Raw genomic sequence first — 7,410 nt, 5'->3', positions numbered from 1 at the left:
TCTAGATTTTTTCTACACAAAGTCTATATAACCTTTATTTATTTATTACTTGGTAGTACGTGATATACAAATTGAAGGACATACTGAATTACTACTCGTTGTGGATACTTACTACAATGTCTTAGAAGGCACATCACATGCCATTTTAGATTATCGAAGCCACAATACACTTCTTACCCTTTGGAATGGTTTCTCCATCAATCATAGGTCAAATAGCCATTGTGTGCTGGTTGAAACCAACATGATATTTGACAAATGCATTCTGAGTTTGTTCATAGGGGGTGTTGAACTTGTCTATATAATCTCTAGCAGCAGCCTACAGAAGGTGGTAGTCTTCTATAACAAATTATCCCAATGACTAGGTATCACTAACGATGAGGTAGCTATGGTATTCAGATAATTGATTATTTAACAAGTTTCATTATTTATTTATTTTTCAATAGATACTTTTTTTTTGGTAGAAGGAAACTTATTCATATCAAACGTGGTGAACTCATAGTTGTTGGGATGCATGATTCTGTCAACATAGTGGAATTGAGCCAATACATGTCACTGACATGGCCTTCCTAGCTAAGGAATCTACAATTTGTTCAACTTCCTAGGAATAAAATGGCAATTACATTCTTGAAAATAACTAGACAAATGAATGTATCATCTATCATAGGTTGTGTTTGGCTCTTTTCCAGATTGCTCAAACAATCGTTCAACTGCAGGATCAGTCTATTGTGACAGACAGTATTAATGGAGAGCGCGGGTATGCCAGAGTCTTCATGACTCAATATGAAAAAAGTTTGCACTTCTGATTTCTATCAAGGTATGCAGGTCACCCTCTTGCCTCGATTGCTCCAAGGACTTTAAAATAAAGACCAAATTGCAATGTTTAACAACAAAGGGTAATCACAGAATAGTTGATGGTGAGATAAGAAATCGAAAGCTTCTATTAATTCCTGATTTAGTTACATACAAAGGAAATACCACTGTTACAAGAAATTACATAAGATTTTGATATATATATATATATATATATCATACTATATTATAAAAGTAGGAACTCAAAAGTCATGGCAAATCTTTTCATACCAAAAATGCCCTTCAACAATATCAATAAACCCAAAAAAATTGTCCCTCATTCTCTCCCAAAAAATAGCATTCATTAATCTTGAGTAGTTTACATTGAAATTTCCCTTGTTTTTAGGTAAGTATATTTAAATTATTTAAGAAGTTTAAAAAAAAAAAAGGATTTTTCCATTCTTCCAAAAAAAAAACATAGAAACGCATGTATGTACATTGCCATGCTCTGTACCAATCTTCATTTCCTAAGAACATGGGCACAAGTTGATTGTTCCATCAGAATCTATAATGGTTCCCGAGCCTAAACTCCTCAAAGTCGTTCCATGGAAATCTATGCAACATACATTATAATCTTGATCAAATTTTCAAAAAAGTAGTCACCATAAAAAATAGAATGTAGTATGGGCTTTTTCTAAACACCTTTTGCAACAGAAAAGACGACGACAGCATGACCAACCGTAGAAGCCGCATTGGCGATAGAGTCTCTACCTAAAGATCCTAAACATCCATAACAACATTTCGAACTAGAATCAGTTGTACAAAAAAGTAGCCGCTTAAGCCCTGAATTACATAAATAGAATGCATCAGATTGTGAAACTGAAGGAGGAGTTTCTACTTTAGCTCGACATGCCAATACGCTAATTCACGCAATTGAGGGGAGACTGAAACTGATATGGTGGTTTCTGAAGTTTATCATAGTTCAACGGTAAGGGAATAAATGTTGAATTTTGATGATTAAGATATAATTTGAAATATTAAAATAGTAGTTTATAAATAACCGATGCTTATGGCTTATTTATAAATATAGTTTATAAATAAGAGTCTTTTTAATTTCTTTTTAAATTAAAACCAAGAGAGATAGAGTAGGAGAGAGAGAGAGACATCGAGAGAGAAGAAGGGAAGAGAGAGACAGACGGTGAGATATGTATAGTGAGAGGAATCTAATATCCATTCGAATTGCAACATTGTTTTAAAAAATTTATGTATATTTTAATTCTTTTTTTTGTTTTTTTTTTGAGTTATACTATGAAATCTTGTTGTGACTGGTAAAACTCAGAATGATAATAAATAAAACGTAATATAATTGTTTTTAAAATTTCTGTATAACTGAATTTTTTTTCCACAGGTTATAACCAACATATTTCAGTTTGAACTATTACCAAAAAAAAACCAACATATTTCAACTAAAGCAGTTATGATTATTTTATTATCATCTTCTTTTTTTTGGGAAAAGTTATTTTATTAGTACTGGTATTAATAGATATTAGTATAAATTATCATGGAATAGTTTTTATTAATTAAATTTATTTACTAAGAAATAATAGTAGAATGTGTGATTTGATCATTATCCGTTGCAAAATTAGTTTAGATGGTAGTTACGTGGACATTTAAAAAATAATTTAGTTTTATTCTCATATATATCTACTCTAAGATAACCAAACTTATTGTTTAAAAAATAATTTAATTAGTTTTATTGTCATATATATCTACTTTATAGGGAGAGGTATATCGAGAGAGAGAGAAAGAGTTATTTACGGTTGCTAATTAATCATTGGAGAGTAAGTTTTAATTTTTTTTTTTTTGAGTTGTACTTTCACAAAAGTTTAGATAATAGTTACGTGGGGAAGATAGGAATATCGTTTAAAAAATAATTTAGTTTTATTGTCATATATATCTACTATACGAGTCTTTTTAATTTCTTTTTAAGTATTTTTAAATTAAAACCAAGAGAGATAAGTAGACACGAAAGAGTAGGAGAGAGGGAGAGAGACATCATGAGAGAGTGGAAGAGAGAGAGAGAGACGGTGAGATATACATAGGGAGAGGAATATCGAGAGAGAGAGAAAGAGTTATTTTGGGTTGTTAATTATTCGTTAGAGAGTAAGTTTTAAATTATTATTTTTTTTGAGTTATACTTTGACAAAAGTTTAGATAACAAAGCAAATCCGATTTGGATTTTTTTCGTAGTATTCATTTTTTTCTTCCGGATATCTCTAAACGAATATGGGTGTCCTTAAACAAATACGGATGTGAATCGGATTTGGATTTTCAGTTTTTCATTTTCATCCATCAAGTATTGTCACAACCCTTAGAAATCAAGAATCCTGACCAAATACATAGCTTTTCCTTTTTTGAGATTGTGGGCTCCCCTATAGATTGATTTGTGATGTATCGAAAATGACTTACCCCCTAATGCGAATATGATTCTAATACAAGCGGGCAACATGATCATCTCTCTCTCATAGTAGGTAATCATAGAATTTTTAAATACTATGGTTTTTATAACTAATACATCTAATCATGAACTTTGGTATGAAATTTACTAACATTGATAGCCAATTAACATGTGATTTTTAAAAGATTTGCAGTGCATATGTTTACTAGGGTTTTAAACTCAATATAATTTGTGCCATGCACGTGTTCGATACTATTTTTCACATTGAGAAAGTCTCATTACCTTATCAAACCAAAATAATTTGCTCTCCAGACACTTAACAAATGCTTACACGTGGTATGAAATTTACTAACATTGATAGCCAATTAACTTGTGATTTTTAAAAGATTTGCAGTGCATATGTTTACTAGGGTTTCAAACTCAATATAATTTGTGTCATGCATGTGTTCGATACTATTTTGCACATTGAGAAAGTCTCATTACCTTATAAAACCAAAATAATTGCTCTCCAAACATTTAACAAATGCTTACACATGCATTTGCAAGTGCGGTTTTACTAGTATATATATATATATATATATATATATATATATAGAGAGAGAGAGAGAGAGAGAGAGAGAGAGAGAGAGAGAGAGAGAGAGTTATACTAAGAAAATGTAAATGCAGAAAGAAAAATAAAAGATAAGTTGCAGGTTTTGCTGATTGATCGAGAGATCCTTTCCTCTTTTGTGGTTTTGGATTCTATACTTGTGAGGATGGAGTCTCCATTACGTGTTTCCAAACTGTAACTGCTTTAACGGTTTTAGAGCCATTTGGGACCCACGTCCTCTTGGAGTGTTTACCACTTTGGAAGTGGTTTAGTTGTGGGTGCATCGCGGTTATAACCGTTTTGGTCTTATCCACGTTCTCCTTTTGAAAAGCCTACCTTGCTGATCGATCCTAAGGAATAATCGGTCTGTTATTACCGGTTAATCGGTAATTTATAGTGTAAACAATGCCCCTTGCAACTTCATAGGACGATGCTTATAAAGTTCTTATGGAGTTGCAACAATGCTTTAGACCGTTGGTTGGGTTCTTATCAGACCGTAATAGTCGGTTCTTAGAATCTTTTCCCTCCTTTTAAATATAATATAGGGAGAAAGAATTCTACTTGGTCTTGTAGATAGTGTATATTCCACATAGCCAACCTCATGGTCATCGGATTGGAATCATGCATTAATAACCATTGATGCATTTTAGGTATTTAAAATTACTTGATTTAATTTTTTAAGATTTATAATCTTATTTAAATACTGGTTGAATTGGTTAACGGTTTATATTTACCAAAAATAAATCTATTAACAATTAAGGTAGATTATCTCTCTTATTCTCTCTCTCTCACTCTCTCTCTCTCCTAATTAAGGTAGATTCTCTCCCATAATCTCCCTGTCTCCTCCTTTGGGCCAAACTCCATTAACGGCACCACCTTCATATTTGGTGGTTCTGAGATTGATATATTCTGTCATCTATATCTCTACTATGTTTTTTCTCTTTATTGGAAGCAAGTGCTCAGTGTATAGTTTAATGGAAGAGGGGAGAATTCCAAGATCAGAAAGTGTACAGTTTAATGGAAGAGGGGGGATATTAAAGTTGTATAATATGGAAATACTAAAGACAAGGATTTGAATGGAATAGGTTACCTTCTATTGATATGGAGGTGTCCATATATACAAGAGATACAAAATTCAAATACCCAACATAGTCCTAGGATCAAGCTATACAATGAATATACAATCAACATGATTCCTAAGATCAAGTTATTCTCAACTATCCTAGGCCTAGAATCAAGCTATACAATGAATATACAATCAATCACCCTAGTCAGCAGATTATGGAGACTTATACGGTAATACTCCCCCTCAAGTTGGAGCGTGTAGGTTACAAACACCCAACTTGGAAGCAAGATCGTTGAATTGTTCCCGGCCAAGTGATTTGGTAAAGAGATCGGCAATTTGGGCGGAGCTTGCAATCTTTGCTGGATGGAGAAAGCCTTGTTGGAGTTTGTCACGAACAACATGGCAATCAATCTCGATATGCTTTGTACGTTCATGAAAAATGGGATTTGAGGCGATGTGAATGGCCGCCTGATTGTCACAGTATAATGGGATTGGTGAGGTAGGAACAATGCCCAAATCATGTAGTAGATAGGATATTCAGGTGAGTTCGCAGGTTGCAGCAGCCATGGCCCTATATTCTGCTTCTGCCGAACTACGTGAGACAGTGGTTTGTTTCTTGGTCTTTTAAGAGATTGGGCCGGATCCAAGAAATATGCAGTAGCACGTCATGGATCGCCGGGTCATGGGGCAAGTTGCCCAGTCCGAGTCACAGTAACCACTAATATTGAGCTCGGTATTGGCTAAGAAAATATTCCCTGGCCTGGGGTGGCTTTCAAGAACCGCAGTAACCTGTGCGCGGCATCTAAATGGGGTTGCCGAGGAGCATGCATGAACTAGCTTAGAATATTGACAGTGTGAGTGATATCTGGTCTCGTTACTGTGAGATATATTAATCGCCCAACAAGCCTGCGATAAGAAGCAGGTTCAGTGAGGAGCTCTCCTTGGGAATCAGTGAGACGCAAGTTGAGCTCCATAGGGGTGTCAGCTGGCCGAGTTCCAGTGAAACCACTGTCTGGAAGGATGTCTAAGGCATATTTTTGCTGTGAGAGGTAAATCCCTTGGTGTGCTCTGGCAACTTCAATGCCCAAGAAGAATTTTAACGAGCCAAGGTCCTTGATGTGAAAATTGTTGAAGAGAAATTTTTTCATTGTGTCGATCAAGGTGCTATCTGTGCCAGTGATGATAATGTCGTCTACGTAGAGCACAATGTAGACACTTTTGGTGTCTTGGTTCAAAATAAATAAGGAATTTTCTGCCTTTGATTGGGAGAATCCAAATGTCAGTAGAGCCGTTGAAAATTTGGAGAACCATTGTCGAGACGCTTGTTTCAAGCCATATAGAGATTTTTGGAGCTTACAAACAAGGGTCTCCCCCTTTCGACGATAACCCGGGGGGGTGTCATATAGACATCTTCGTTGAGATCCCCATGTAGAAATGCATTATGAACGTCCATTTGGTGAAGGACCCATCTTTTCACAGCTGCTAAGGCAATGAGGGTGCGAACTGTTACTAGTTTTGTGACAGGTGCAAAGGTATCGGTGTAATCAATACCTTCCACTTGATTGTAACCCTTAGCCACTAAGCGAGCCTTGTAGCGTTCGATTGAACCATCAGAATGCCGTTTGATTTTGTACACCCATTTTGATCCAATGGGTTTCTTGTCAGGCGGTAATGGGACTAGGGACCATGTCTGATTTTCAGAGAGAGCCAAAATTTCTGCCTTCATTGCATCGCGCCACTGCAGGTATTTCATTGCCTCTGTAAATGTAATAGGTTCTGTGGTACTAATCAAAGAGGAAAGGAAAGCAATATGTTTTGTGGAAAAAAGATTGTATGGTAAGTAAGGATGAAGTGGATGAGAGGTACCTTGGACCGTTGTTGAAGACGAAAATTGTGAGTGTGTAAACGAGCATTGATAATCATTGAGGTGCTTGGGCTTGAGTCTAATCCGTTGCGGTCTAGGATTTGTTGGTGCAAGTGGTGGTACGGTTGGGGGTGGTGGTGGAGCAGGAGGTGGTGAAGGGTCGGTGGTGGGTGGTGGTGATGGTGGACTAGAAGGCGCAATGGGAGGTGGGACAAGTAGCTCGTTGGTTAATGGAGCTAGAGCCTCATCCTCCTCATTGCCAATGGGTAGAAGAGGGCGCACCGATTGCTCGGTGGAATCTGAAATTTTTTCAAAAGGAAATACATGTTCATGAAATGTGACATCCCGAGAAATTATGGTTTTTCCTGTTTGAAGATCATAGACACGATACCCCTTTTGCCCAAATGGGTAACCGATAAAAACTCCCGGGGAGGCACGTTTATCAAACTTATGAGTAGGTGAAGTGTTTCTTGCGAAGCATAGGCACCCAAAAACCCTTAGGTTGGAAAAAAAAGGCCGTTTACCAAAAAGTAATTTATATGGGGTTTTTCCTTGTAAAACAGAGGTGGGTAAACGGTTAATTAAATAGGTGGCTGTTAGGATGCAGTCACCCCAAAATTTAATTGGTAAATGGGCTTGGAAGC

This window comes from Telopea speciosissima, chromosome 2 (assembly GCF_018873765.1).
Source record: "Telopea speciosissima isolate NSW1024214 ecotype Mountain lineage chromosome 2, Tspe_v1, whole genome shotgun sequence".
NCBI classification, from domain to species: domain Eukaryota; kingdom Viridiplantae; phylum Streptophyta; class Magnoliopsida; order Proteales; family Proteaceae; genus Telopea; species Telopea speciosissima.
This window is presented reverse-complemented; position numbering follows the sequence as displayed.